We start from the raw sequence: 15,579 nt of genomic DNA, 5'->3' as shown, positions 1-15,579 counted from the left end.
TTTCATTTGATTGCAAATGCAAAAATTTGTTGTATTGGCTAAAACTGACATAAGTGGTCGAGTAAAATAAACGCTGCCATGTGATTATTTTGTTTCTCTCTTCATTATTTATTCATATATTTTTTGCATCATGGTTCTTACTAAGCCCTAATTTTTCCCAAAACAATTATTTGGAGAGTTTTTGTTTTTGGGTAAAGGCTGGGTCACTCTTATCTGACATTGTTTACTATGGGAACAGAGTAAATGAGTTTTGTTGCTAAATGTCTTCTGGACCAGACAGTCTGGCTATGTCTAACTATGGATAATAAACTGCTATACAAAGTGAACAGGCATCGGGGGTGTATAACAACCAAAAAACATGAATTATTTAAAGTAAAAACTATAATAAAACAGTATTTTCAAGTTCTAAAATTAGACAAGAAAATAAGCAAGTTTGCAGTTGACTTGCTTTTTTAACCTGCTGTCATTCTCCTGCAATCTTTAATAATGTGCAGCTTGTGTCCATGGCGCTCGGCATCCAGACCCTGGCCGAGTGTGAGCAGTAGATACATTCCAGGAAAAGGGTTAACTCTTAAAAGTTAATCTGTCAGCAGGATTTTGCTATGTAATTTGACAGCAGTATGAGGTAGGGACCGAGAAGCTGATTAGAGCGATATATCAGTTTACTGGGAGCAGTAGTTATGATAAAGTCATAATTTTCACTGCTGCAGTTCTAGCTGAGCTCAGTAGTTGAGCTGTGTATAACCAGGCTAACACCATAGCTTTCTGTGTACATTGTATAGTAACAGAAAGCTGCTAATTATTGGTGGGGATGTGGATGGGCTAACATGCACAAGGCCAGTTGCCCTGCAATAATAATCTCCAGCTGATAAAACACTAATTGTATTGAAATTGCAGAACACAGCCCAGTAAGTGACATATCACTATAATCAGGGTCTCTGCTGCTACATTATGGTGCTCTAAGCTTACATAGCATAAACTCAGTGACAGATTCTCTTCAATATAAAAGTCCCCTCTCTCCTGTCCATTGATTTCTACAAAGCAGTTACCTGCTCACCTCCCTCCCCACCCCTCTCATCTTCTGGAGAAATGCAGTTATAAATCTTGCAAAATCACAAGCCCACAACTTTGAGAGCTGGTCTCCTAATTATGCTGTCTGGAAATGAGTACTTGTTCAAAGCCCTGCTATCTTTATGTGTAAATACAGTGATAACTGTCTATGGATGTAGACTGTCTTAACCTGTTCCTGCACCTGAAGACAACAGACGCACTATGTGAATACCGTTGTGCGGTTTTACGTATAAAAGTAACGTGTGTCTAATGTAATGTATCATGGTGATGTACAGTATATAAAGTGTTAGAGCATAATGCGAATATAGCATAATGATAAGCTTAGGACAGCATAGGATGTAGAACAGTTTAGCATGTAGGTAGGAAATGGTTAAGGTTAAGATTAGCCCAGTGGGAGGGTACTAGTGCTGATAAGAAGGAGGGCACTTCCTGGTTAGAGGGAGTTCAGTGTCAGCCAGTGAAGTGTGGAGGAGAGTCCAGGTTCAGGTGGGGTGGGTTGCTAGGGGCAGCATGTGTCGCTTGTTCCAGGCAGTGGGAGGCATTACTGGGATTGTGAGCGGTCGCTTCTGTCACGTCTGGAGCCTAATGCCTGGCATAGGGGTTGCAGGACACATCATGTCCTCCGGCACGCAGGGGAAGATGGACAGGAACTTGCATAGACGGAAGGTGATGAGCAGTTTCAGGTGTACTGCTGAGGTGGACGAGAAATCTCTGAGACTGATAGAATCAGTGGGCTTAGTGTTGGTCCAGGGTGAACTAGTGACAGGACTGAAGAGGAGTTGTGTTAAGAAGGAGGAAAGTGTGAATTGCTGTGCCCTATCCCACCTGTGCCCACCTGATGAACTTGGACTGTTAGAGTAAAAGTTTGACTGTTACAATGATCTTGGTTTCACATGCATTGTGTGCGGCACCTCCTGAGGATGGAAGCCTGGAGGCAGCGGTGGATTGCTGCCTACAAGTGAGTATGATGCACCCCACACACTTCAGCACACTAGAACTGGGACACCCCTTGTCTGTAAAGTGCCAGAGTGCAACTGGACTGTAGCTCGGTTACGACTAATGCTCTGCAGCACTTTACCTTTAGCGTAGTCCGCAGGGTCAATCCATGCATCAAGAAAATTTGACAGTTGCGTGAAAGGATTCAGAGAAAATAAAGATGGCGCTGAACACAGACAAGATGGCGGTGAGTGGCACGAAATGGCTAGATGGACCTGCCCATCATGGGCGTACCCGAAGAAAAAAACTGCGTGAAAGTCCATCCAGCCTAGTAAGAGGCTTGTCCAGAGAGGCCGAGCAGTGCCTGCCCCCAATGGGCACAATGAAAGAAAAAGAAACCACTCCCATTGCAGCGACTCAATAGAAAACAGGCAGAGACTGACAGAAAACAGGCAGGTGAGCTGGAAGTAGCTCCACCCCAGAAAGGGCAGAGCCAAGAGCCAGACGGGCCCCAAGAGCCAAAAGAGACGACGCCATTCGTGAGTAGGGAATCGGCGAGAGAACAACAGGGTGAGACCATGGTGGAGTCAAGTGAGACCCTCAAGATGCAACTGGAAAAATACCAGAACCAGAGCAAGCTGGTGTGACAGCAGAGGTGGTCTGGAATCGGCCGACTTCATGGAGCCACCAAGGCCCGAATCCAGCCTTCTCTGCCAGGGTTCTGAGGACGGAAGAGCCAGAATCCGGCAACTGGTAAGCGATCTGAGGGTGCTAAGCTGGTCGGAAGCAAAGAGGAGATAAGCCAGAACCAAGGCTGGGGACATGCTTGTGTGACCACTAGTTTTGAGCCACCCCCGTAGTGTTCGAGTTCGGTTCGGTTCGTCGAACACCCGTGTGTTCGCCGAACTGTTCGTCGAACTGTTCGTCGAACACCTTCGAACACCGTTAAAACCAATGGCAGGCAAACAAAAACACATAGAAACACATAGAAAACACCTTCAAAGGTGTCCAAAAGCTGACAAACTGCTCAGAAGACACAACTAACACATGGAAAAGTGAAAAGTACATATAGTCATGCGAAAAGAAAAGAGGTAGAGGAGTAAAAGGAGGGGGAGACACAGATATAGGCATGTCATGCCCTTCTAAAATCCAAAAAGTGAGAAGCCGACACGTTCAGTCCGCTCCTGCCCGTGCCACCTCCGCGTCGCCGGGTTTGTGCCAGAGCCGCGGTGAACCCTGATGGCCAGCCCCCCTCTCCCAATACTGGTGCCTGTCCGCTGGTGGGTCGAGCGAGCCCCCCTGTGGTGGAGGCAGCTCTAAGCTTTTTAATTTAAATTGTCTTTCTAATTTGAATGAATACACTTTAAATCCATTTACAAGTATCTATTGGAGGGCAAGTCTCATGCCAGCAGCCGCGTAATTCCAGCTCCAGTAGCGTCCACCAAAACTGCTGCAGTTAAAAAGCTTTTATAAGGATCGAGCTCGGCTGTCCACCGCAAGGCATCCTACTGCCAGTCCCAGCCCCTATGCCGTGGGGTGCCTCCTGATGCTCTTCACTGAGTATCCCGTGGTCCCGAAGCATTTCCTTTGAAAAAATTAAGTGTCCAAACTACAGGTGGTGTAGCTTGCTTAACAGCCGGGATAATCCGCTGACTAGCAGACACTGCTACTAGGCACAAAGTATTTCCTGGGCTAGATGCAGTTAAAAATTTGTAATTAGATACTCTCGTTGGATGCTGAGAAAGCATTCCATAGAGTCTCCTGGCACGCCATATATGATTCTCTTAAAAAGCTTGGGGTAGGGGTCTAGGGGACCCTTTTATAGCCAAAATCACGGCCCTGTATCGCAATACGTCACCTAGGCTGAAGATAAATGGAACTGTAGCACCCTGAGGGCTCGGTTGCTACAGAGGTATTGCACCTCACCGAGAGGTGTGATATCTCACTCTCAGGTAAGGATGTAGTGTGGATCAGGACCCGACACCTGCATGCATTACACCACATTGCCGTGGGGCAGGGCGACCAATATGCCCCTGAGATGGGTACGACAGTCCCTGTCCCTGGCTGGAGTGGGGGGAGGGAACACTGAGGAAGGGGAACCCTGTAGTGCAGGAGCAGGGAGGAAGCAGTTCCTGGGTGCATTGAGAAGGGAGTATAAAAGGTGGGCACCATCTTAGTTCAGTGCAGAGAAGTCTGAGCAGAAGTGGCAGGGAGCAGGGGCTCTGCATGAGCTCTGCTCCGGAGGCGGGCCTAGTAACAGAGGCCCAGGCCTGGAAGAGGGAGAAGGAAGGAAGAGGAGCGGAGAAGGCTCCAGGAACGAGGAACGAAGGGATCCCAGGGGTGCGGACGGGCGAGTCGCCACCGCACGCCCGAATCCACCTGCGTGGAGGGGTCAGGCCAAAGGGGGAGACCGGTCCCCGAAACTAGTGGAGGCAGGAAACGACCCTCAGCTAGAAACAGGAGGCTGTGATATTTTATGTGGCGCAGCCCCTCACTACACCCGCTAGGAAGGCACCACATAGGGTCAGGGAAACTGGCGCCAAGTTTACCAAGAGGAGGCCCGAGGCAGCCAGACAGAAGGGTTGGTAAGAAAGGCCAGACAAAGGACACCCAAAGGGGGTCCTGTGAAGCGCTCCAAAGTTATCTGGGAGTTGTCTGAGCCCCTCACCTGGTGAGCACAGTACGACGTGGGCAGCCGTTACCTGCAGACGTGGTCTGGATAATAAGAACTGTGAGTAAAGGCCCTGGACTGCATCACTGACTCCGTGTCGTTACTGCTGCTGCCCTGCACCATCACCCCCATCCTCCGCATACACTGCCCTGAGGCTATACTCCTCCCGTGGGGAGTTATGCTACGCTCTGCTGCACCCACAACACCAGCCTCAGCGGTCTGCCCTGGAGCGGCGGTTCACTCTGACCGCAATCCACGGGTGGCGTAGTCGGACATTTAAACATCAAAACCACATAAATAGTTCCGCCACTGGTTTGACCGCCCTGAGCCACGGAACCGGGTCACCGCCACGGAGACTACAACCACCAGCATCCACCAAAAAGGGTCCGGCTCCGGGTGTCCCAAGGCCCAGGGGGCGCGTCAGAACATTTTCATCACCTTTCACAATCACCAATGGGACAAGGCAGGGATGTTCTCTGTCCCCTCTCTTATACATACTAGTGACGGAGCACCTGCTCTCATCAATTCGCCATAACCCCAATATTAGGTGGATTGAGGTGGGAGGCACCGAGTACAAGTGCTCTCTATTTGCTGATGATGTCCTAGTATATATCACTCAATCACATATATCCATCCATGCTGTTATGGCTGAAATAGATCACTTTGTTACATGGTCAAATTTTAAAATCAATGCAGCGAAGTCTGAGGCCCTCGATGTCTCCCTCCCCAAATCCATATAGGATTCCATCCAGTCCAACTTTCCCTTTGCCTGGCCCTCACAGGGTATCAAATACTTAGGAATTCCTATTCATAGAGACCTCTCCCATCTATGTTATCTTAATTTTGGGCCCTTTATTGAACAACTCCATACAGACCACGGTTGGCAAGTTAGAACTGTAAGATTCACTACGTGAACCACTGGTGTTTTGTGGAAAAGCACATGTACACTGTGTACCAAATTATTATGCAAAAAGTGTTTAGGAGTGATAAGGGAAGATTTTGTTTGTTTGTCAGTTAAACTCATTGATGGTGATGTGTGTCAGGGCTCTTTATATCACTGTAAGCAATTGCAGACACCTGTGCTAATTAGTTTGGCAGGTGTGTCCAATGAAAGGCAAGACTACTTAAGAAGGCTGTCTCACATTATTAAGCAGCCTACATTTTCTGCCAAAATGGGAAAGAAAAAGGATGTGTCGGCTGCTGAGAAGCAACAAATTGTGGAGTGTTTAGGTCAAGGCATGACTACAATCAACATTGTGCGATGATCAGGATGAAGTGTCTTGGCAATCAAAAAGTATGTAGCTGATTCACAGTACACACGTGTGCGTGCTGATAAGGGCAAATTGAGGACTCTTTCCTACAGGCAATTACGTCAGGTTGAAAGAGCAGCGGCAAAAAAGCCTTGTCATAGCAGCAGACAAGTTTTTGAAGCTGCTTGTGCCTCCAACGTCCCCCGAACAACAAGATGCAGGGTCCTTCAGAGGTTTGCAGCTGTGCATACGCCATCCTGTCAACCTCCTCTATCCACTTCACACAAGCAGAAACGGCTCCAGTGGGCCAAACATTACATGAAGACTGATTTCAAAACTGTTTTGCTCATGGATGACTGCTGTGCAGCGCTCGATGGTCCAGATGGATGGAGTGGAGGATGGCTGGTTGATGGACACCCCACGAAAACACGGCTACAGCGCCAACAAGGAGGAGGTGGAGTAATGTTTTGGGCTGGAATCATGGGGAGAGAGATTGTCGGCCCCTTTAGGATCCCTGAAGGCGCTAAAGATGAACTCCATAATGTATGTGGATTTTCTCAAACAGCACTTCCTGCCATGGTTCAAGAAGAAGAACCGTGTATTTCACAGCAAGATCATTTTTTTGCATGATAATGCACCATCTCATGCTGCACATAAAACATCTGCATCTCTGGCTGATATGGGCATAAAAGGGGACAAACTTATGGTGTGACCCCCATGCTCCCCTGACCTCTACCCCATTCAGAACCTTTGGAGCATCATTAAAAGGAGTGTCTATGATGGCGGGAGGCAGTTCACATCTAAGCAACAGCTCTGGGAGGGTATTCTGTCCTCATGCAAAACAATTGAAGCAGAAACCATCCAAAACCTGACAAATTCAATGGACGAGAGAGTTCAGAAGCTCCTTTCGAACAAGGGGTCCTATTTGAAAATGTAACATCACCTAGAATAAAGTTTTGAGTTGAAAACTGTTTGATTTCAGTTTCTAACAACCTGCTAATGCTTATAATTTCAAAAATGACCATTTTTTTGGTCTTTATTAAAATGAAAAGGTTGATCGAAAAGTTTGGGGGATCTAAGAGTGTGGCAACCCAGTAGTCATGATTACTTCGAATTCTGACAATATGAGGGTCATGCTGCAGGTAGTGCAGCAAGAAGGCACTTATGTGTCTTGCGCATCTCGGAGCCCCAAAATTATTTTCCGGGCTAGATGCAGCTAAAAATTATTATTAATTTTAAATCTGGTGAAGCTTTAGTATAGATGGCCTAATAGGATCAGTGCTGCACACTGCTACAAAGCCCAAATTATTTTCCAGTCAAGATACAGATAAACATGATTAGTAATTTTAAATCTGGTGGAGCTTATTATAGATGGCCTAATAGAATCAGTGCTGCACACTGCTACAAAGCCCAAATTATTTTCCAGCCAAGATTCAGATAAACATGATTAGTAATTTGAAAGTTTAAAACGGTTGGTAGGGTGATTTTAACCAATCATCAAGCTTTTACTCTCCCCAGGATGACACAGGGGTAGAAAAGTCGTTTCGGATCCATGATTTGTTCATCTTTATGAACGTGAGTCTGTCTACATTATCAGTGGAGAGCCGCGTGCGCTTATCTGTCAGCACACTACCAGCAGCGCTGAACACACGTTCAGATAGAACGCTGGCTGCGGGGCATGACAAGATCTCCAAGGCGTAAGTGGCTAGCTCCGGCCATTTATCCAGATTGGAAGCCCAAAAAGAGCAAGGGTCCAGTGACACAGTCATGGCTTCAATGTTTACTTGGAGATACTCCTGTACCATCGTCTCTAGGCGTTGACTATGTGTCAGACTTCTTGTCTCCTGTGGCCTTGCAAAGGATGGGCTAAAAAAGTGGTGAAATGATTCCGCAAAATTGATGTTACCAGCAGATACTGTGGTTCTGTTACGGTTTGAGTGCTGAACACTTGACGGTCCCACGGTTGGCAAGTTGGAACTGTGAGATTCACTACGTGCACCACTGGTATTTTGTGGAAAAGCACATGTAAGATTCTGCAACAGTCTCTGCTGATACTCCTGCATGCGTGCATCCCTTTCTATGGCAGGAATAATTTCTGCAAATTTACTTTTGTACCGGGGATCTAACAGTGTGGCAACCCAGTAGTCAGGATTATTTCTAATTCTCACAATTCGAGGGTCATGTTGCAGGTAGTGCAGCAAGAAGGCACTCATGTGTGTTGCGCATCCAGGAGCACCAAGTCCCTGTTGTGTTGGTGGCGAGGTAACAATCATGCTTCCTTCCTCTGTCCTCTCCCCCCAACCTCGCACAACAGAAATGTGATCAAGGTCTCCCTCATCTGATGAGTCTTCCATCAGTTCGTCCTCCACTTCTTCCTGGGCTCCTGCACCTTCCTCACTAGTTTGGCTGCTACCATGCGCCCTGGTAAAACCATCTCCCCCACCCTCACATGCCTGCCGCCTTGGTGCTGTCGACCGTCTGGACCTTGCAGATGTTAGCCCTTCCGCATACAACTCCTCCTCCTCTACTTCCTCCACCTCCTCTTGTGCCACCACCTGACTCCGAATTCTGTTTAACATGTGCTCCAGCATGTAAATCACCGGAATAGTCATGCTGATAATGGCATCGTCAGCACTAAACATCTTCGTCGCCATTTCAAAACTGTGCAGAAAGGTGCATAGGTCCCTGATCTGAGACCACTCCTCCAGCGTGATTTGCCCCACCTCCGGATCTCGTTGGCCCAGGCTATACGTCAGAACGTATTGCACCAGGGCTTGTCGGTGCTGCCACAGTCGCTGCAACATGTGCAGAGTTGAATTCCACCGTGTCGGCACATCGCATTTTAGCCGGTGAAGTGGCAGGCCCAACGACTTCTGTAGAGATGTAAGTCGCTGAGCTGCGGGATGCGAACGTCGGAAGTGAGCACACAGCGACCGTGCCCTCTGCAGAAGGCCATCTAGTCTGGGATAGTGGGCTAAAAATTGCTGGACAACCAGGTTCAACACGTGAGCCATACAAGGCACGTGTGTGACATTGCCCTGGCGAAGGGCCGCACCCAGGTTTGCAGCATTGTCGCACACGGCCTTCCCTGGTTTCAGGTCCAGTGGAGACAACCATTCATGAAATTGGTTCTCCAGAGCTGACCACAACTCCTCAGCTGTGTGACTCACATTTCCCAGACATTTCAATGTAAAAACCGCCTGATGACGTTGAGCCCTACTGCCAGCATAGTAAGGAGGTGTGCAGGATCCCTTCTGCGCAGTTAGAAAGCTTGTGGCATGACCAGACAGGCTTTGGGTGCAGGTGGAAGACCGAGAGGAGGTTGAGGAGGCAGAAGCAGTGGAGGAACTTTGACATAAAGAGGATTGACGCACAACTCGTGGGGACGGCAAGACTTGGACAGCAGCCCCTTGTCCTGCTGTCACCATAGTTACCCAGTGCCCAGTCAGCGACATGTAACGCCCCTGTCCATGCCTACTCGTCCAAGTGTCTGTGGTGAAATGCACCCTGTCACACACAGAGTTTCTCAAAGAAGCGGTGATGTTGTGTGCGACATGCTGGTGGAGCGCAGGCACACCTTTCTTTGAGAAGTAGTGCCGACTGGGCATCTGGTACTGGGGCACTGCGACGGACATAAGGTCTCGAAAATCCTCTGTGTCCACCAGGCGGAAAGGCAGCATTTCTGTAGCCAAGAGCTTGCAGATGGTGAAATTCAACCTCTTAGCTTTCTCATGGCTAGGAGGAAATGGTCTTTTACTTGTCCACATCTGAGGGACCGAGGGCTGGCTATTGTGCTTAGACGGGGTTGATAAGGGTGTCCCCGGCAAACTGCCGGTCTGTGAGGAAGATGCAGGCGGACATGTTAGGTTGCCTTGATCCAAAGGTGGTGCTATCGATGTCGGACAGCGCTCAACACCAGCTGGTGTTACCACCTCCAAAGAAAATGATGACCTGCCAATCACGCTGGCTGTTGCGGGTAAAGAGGTGGCAGGTCTGCGCCCCAAAACAGGTGTGACTGCTGTCCCCCCAGTCACAGAGGATGAAGAGTCCGCGGATGCACAAGATATGGCAGACGGTGGTTGGCCCGGCCGGCTAGGCCGCATTGTAGCACACTGAGCTTCCCACTGCAACTTATGCTTCATGTCCATGTGCCGGTTCATGCATGAAGTACTCAAACTATGTATTTTTTGGCCTCTACTTAGCTTTTGCTGACAAATGTTACAGATAACACGAGTTGGGTCATCTTTATCGATCTGAAAAAATGCCCAGGCTATGCAAGGCTTAGCACCCATGCGACCTGAAGAGCCACCACGACTTGTGGTGAGAGGCAGAGTTGTGTTTGAGGATGCAGTTGTTGACGTGCTTCCAGTACTACGTCTCTGTCCAGGAAGGCGCAACCTGACCTCGTCGTCACTAGCATCTTCCTCCACCTCCTCTGCTGACCTCATCTCTTGGCTGACTGTGGGTTGACAGTAAGTGGGATCTCCAACCTCATCATCATCACCCTGTGCGTTATCACACCCGTCGTCCTCAGAGTCAACCTGTTCCTGCCCTGACAAAAAACTAAAGTTGTCGCTCCAATCAGGTATTTGAGTCTTATCATCGTCTTCCTCATTGTCTCCACCAACAGGAGTTACAGTTTGGGAATGAGGGTCTACATTATGGTCAGAACCTTCTGCGTCTGGTCCTGGATCCGACTCATAAAGATTCTGGGCATCAGTGCAGATCATTTCCTCGTCTGGATTCACAGAAGCGCTGGAGTCGACCTCTGATTCCCAGGCTATAGTATGAGTAAACAGCTCTGCAGACTCAACCATCTGTTCTACCTCATACTCAGACGGGCAGCTGGAGATTTGGGAGCTGTGAGGAAGCAAGTGCGATTGGGGTGACACCTTTGAGGACTGGAGTATTTGTGATGTTGAAGTTGATGTGGAGGAGAGCCCACTTAAAGGAGCACTTGATATCCGTTGAAGCACCTGCTGTTTTTGTGCCTCATCTGGAATTTGTAGCGATTGGTATGGCCGTAAGAAAGGGATCTTATCACATTGTCCGCTAAAAGAAGTAGACATTTTAGTTTGGCTGGAAGATGGTCTTTCTTCTGCAGATGTTACTGTTGCTTTAACACCTACCCCACGGACACAACCTTTTTTCCCCTTCCCAACACGCCTATTCCCCTTTCCACCAGCAGCAGGCCTTTTTCCACTCATTTTGGTGGTTAACTAATTCACAACTCTGGAGTTGTTTGCACAAAAATCAATGGATGGGAACCGAGCAGAGCTGAGTGGCCAAACTGTGGTATTAGGCCAAAACTATTGGCTGGGTTAGATGCAGAAAAAAATTATATTCAATTTGCAACCTGATGGAGGTCAGTATAGATGGACTAATAGAACAAGTCCCACACACAGCTAGAAGCCCAAATATTTTTTCAGAGGTAGATGCAGAAAAAATTTTATTCAGTTTGCAACCTGATGGAGGTCTGTATAGATGGATTAATAGAACAAGTGCCACACACAGCTACAAGCCCAATATTTTTTCAGAGGTAGATGCAGAAAAAAAATATATTCAGTTTGCAACCTGATGGAGGTCAGTATAGATGGACTAATAGAGAAAGTCCCACACACTGCTAGAAGGCCAAATATTTTTTCAGAGCTAGATGCAGACAAAAAATTATTTTGAATTTGCAACCTGATGGAGGTCAGTATAGGTGGACTAATAGAACAAGTCCCACACACTGCTAGAAGGCCAAATATTTTTTCAGAGCTAGATGCAGAAAAAAATTATATTCAGTTTGCAACCTGATGGAGGTCTGTATAGATGGATTAATAGAACAAGTCCCACACACAGCTAGAAGCCCAAATATTTTTTCAGAGGTAGATGCAGATAAAAATTATTTTTAATTTGCAACCTGATGGAGGTCAGTATAGATGGACTAATAGAGAAAGTCCCACACACTGCTAGAAGGCCAAATATTTTTTCAGAGCTAGATGCAGATAAAAATTATTTTTAATTTGCAACCTGATGGAGGTCAGTATAGATGGACTAATAGAGAAAGTCCCACACAATGCTAGAAGGCCAAATATTTTTTCAGAGCTAGATGCAGAAAAAAATTATATTCAATTTGCAACCTGATGGAGGTCAGTATAGATGGACTAATAGAACAAGTCCCACACACTGCTAGAAGGCCAAATATTTTTTCAGAGCTAGATGCAGATAAAAATTATATTCAATTTGCAACCTGATGGAGGTCAGTATAGATGGACTAATAGAACAAGTCCCACACACAGCTAGAAGCCCAAATATTTTTTCAGAGGTACTGTAGATGCAGATAAAAATTATTTTTAATTTGCAACCTGATGGAGGTCAGTATAGATGGACTAATACAACAAGTCCCACACACAGCTAGAAGCCCAATATTTTTTCAGAGGTAGATGCAGAAAAAAATATATTCAGTTTGCAACCTGATGGAGGTCAGTATAGATGGAGTAATAGAACAAGTCCCACACACAGTTAGAAGCCCAAATATTTTTTCAGAGGTAGATGCAGATAAAAATTATTTTTAATTTGCAACCTGATGGAGGTCAGTATAGATGGACTAATAGAGAAAGTCCCACACACTGCTAGAAGGCCAAATATTTTTTCAGAGCTAGATGCAGATAAAAATTATATTCAATTTGCAACCTGATGGAGGTCAGTATAGATGGACTAATAGAGAAAGTCCCACACACTGCTAGAAGGCCAAATATTTTTTCAGAGCTAGATGCAGATAAAAATTATATTCAATTTGCAACCTGATGGAGGTCAGTATAGATGGACTAATAGAACAAGTCCCACACACAGCTAGAAGCCCAAATATTTTTTCAGAGGTAGATGCAGATAAAAATTATTTTTAATTTGCAACCTGATGGAGGTCAGTATAGATGGACTAATAGAGAAAGTCCCACACACTGCTAGAAGGCCAAATATTTTTTCAGAGCTAGATGCAGATAAAAATTATATTCAATTTGCAACCTGATGGAGGTCAGTATAGATGGACTAATAGAGAAAGTCCCACACACTGCTAGAAGGCCAAATATTTTTTCAGAGCTAGATGCAGATAAAAATTATATTCAATTTGCAACCTGATGGAGGTCAGTATAGATGGACTAATAGAACAAGTCCCACACACAGCTAGAAGCCCAAATATTTTTTCAGAGGTACTGTAGATGCAGATAAAAATTATTTTTAATTTGCAACCTGATGGAGGTCAGTATAGATGGACTAATAGAGAAAGTCCCACACACTGCTAGAAGGCCAAATATTTTTTCAGAGCTAGATGCAGAAAAAAATTATATTCAGTTTGCAACCTGATGGAGGTCAGTATAGATGGACTAATAGAGAAAGTCCCACACACTGCTAGAAGGCCACATATTTTTTCAGAGGTAGATGCAGAAAAAAATATATTCAGTTTGCAACCTGATGGAGGTCTGTATAGATGGATTAATAGAACAAGTCCCACACACAGCTAGAAGCCCAATATTTTTTCAGAGGTAGATGCAGAAAAAAATATATTCAGTTTGCAACCTGATGGAGGTCAGTATAGATGGACTAATACAACAAGTCCCACACACAGCTAGAAGCCCAATATTTTTTCAGAGGTAGATGCAGAAAAAATTATATTCAGTTTGCAACCTGATGGAGGTCTGTATAGATGGATTAATAGAACAAGTCCCACACACAGCTAGAAGCCCAATATTTTTTCAGAGGTAGATGCAGAAAAAAATATATTCAGTTTGCAACCTGATGGAGGTCAGTATAGATGGACTAATACAACAAGTCCCACACACAGCTAGAAGCCCAATATTTTTTCAGAGGTAGATGCAGAAAAAAATATATTCAGTTTGCAACCTGATGGAGGTCTGTATAGATGGATTAATAGAACAAGTCCCACACACAGCTAGAAGCCCAATATTTTTTCAGAGGTAGATGCAGAAAAAAATATATTCAGTTTGCAACCTGATGGAGGTCAGTATAGATGGACTAATACAACAAGTCCCACACACAGCTAGAAGCCCAATATTTTTTCAGAGCTAGATGCAGAAAAAAATTATATTCAATTTGCAACCTGATGGAGGTCAGTATAGATGGACTAATAGAATGATGCTATGCCCAAAAGATTTTACTTCACTAGGTGCAGTAAAAAAATTGGTATTCTATACACAGGTGGTATATCTTGCAACACAGATAGGCTACTCCACTGACTAACACACTCTGCAATAGGCCAAAAAGGATTAGCTTTGCTAGATTCAGCCAAATGCTGTGAAAAAAACTTGCACAGCACTGGCACAGACCTGCCTGGCAAAAACTGATAGAAACTGATGTAACCTAGTCCTGAAAAGGACTCCAATTACAATTAGTCTTTACTCCCACAATCTATCTATTTAAGAGCACAGACCTGCCTGATAAAAGTCGTAGGAAATGCTGTAATCTAGTCCTTAAAAGGACTGCAATCACAACTATTCCCTACTCCCAAGCTATCTGTAGATTTGTGCGAAAATTGGCTTGAAATTAACAAGGTATAGCGCACACAGCAACAGCGGTGCCGTCTAACACGCAGCTGCAGCAGTGAGAAAATGGTGGCGACGGGGAAAATGGCTTGGTCTTATAGGGCAAGGACATGTGACATACACTGCCAATGACACATGCCCTTGCTTGTGTGAAAAAAAGCACTTCGCTCCGTGTGTGCGCTGCTGATAGGCTGACAGATTGCACCTCCCCACTGTAAATGCGGGAAAGAGAAAAAAAAAATGGAGATCTTCATTGTTCCTGCAGAGATCCATCCCCTGCCTCTCCCCCCACCCCGCTGTACACTCAAACTGCGTATTAACATTGATTTTCATCCTTACTGAGAAAAAATCCAGTTATGATTTTGGTGCACGAACAGTTATCGAACATAACCTCGAAAAGCCGAATTTTTCTCAAATTGTTCGTGTTCGCCGAACGGCTCGAACACCGCCCAAAACAGCTCGAATTTGAGATTGGCGAACAGTTCGAGTAGAACAACGCTCATCTCTAGTGACCACTAGCCTCAAGGGACCGTGAACTGACTTCCCGGAGGTAGTCGTCGCTTATGACCCGCAGCACAGGCAGGGGTTTATAGAGGAATTCGGGGCCCGCCATAAAGTCCTCTTTGACTAGAGAGTGGTTGAGACTGAACACCTGCCCCGAAGCCTGCAGGAGCTGGCGGCAGTTACCAAGATCGTCTTCCTGAAGATGGAGGGTCAGCAGAGGTAGCACATCGTCGGTGTGATCCGGGAAGGCAGAGAGCAGGATGAGCCTTTCCTGTGGAATGAAAGAGCCTGAGAGAGAGTCATTGAGGCAGTTTGAGATGGTCCCACCACCTCCGGGGCATCAGATGGTCCCTGGGGGTCCCCACCACCCACACGAGAGCAGGCAACAGTGCAGGTGATGCAGGGGCCATAGCCCATTTCTACATGTCGGGGGCTCCGACATTACCCAAAGCCGAGTCACTTGTGGCCCAGGCGCCTGGAAGCTGGGCTCCGTCAGGCAGGTGGAGACAGTCCCCACAGACTACCGAGGAAGAAGAAAATGTGAACATCTGAAACTGATTCTGCTCTGTAAGGTTCAGTTGTGCTCTTTGCATCAGAGAAGAGC

This window comes from Phyllobates terribilis, unplaced genomic scaffold, assembly GCF_046119375.1.
Source record: "Phyllobates terribilis strain yellow unplaced genomic scaffold, ASM4611937v1 Scaffold_3__8_contigs__length_932513732, whole genome shotgun sequence".
Classification (NCBI taxonomy): domain Eukaryota; kingdom Metazoa; phylum Chordata; class Amphibia; order Anura; family Dendrobatidae; genus Phyllobates; species Phyllobates terribilis.
Note: the sequence above shows the minus strand (reverse complement) of the source record.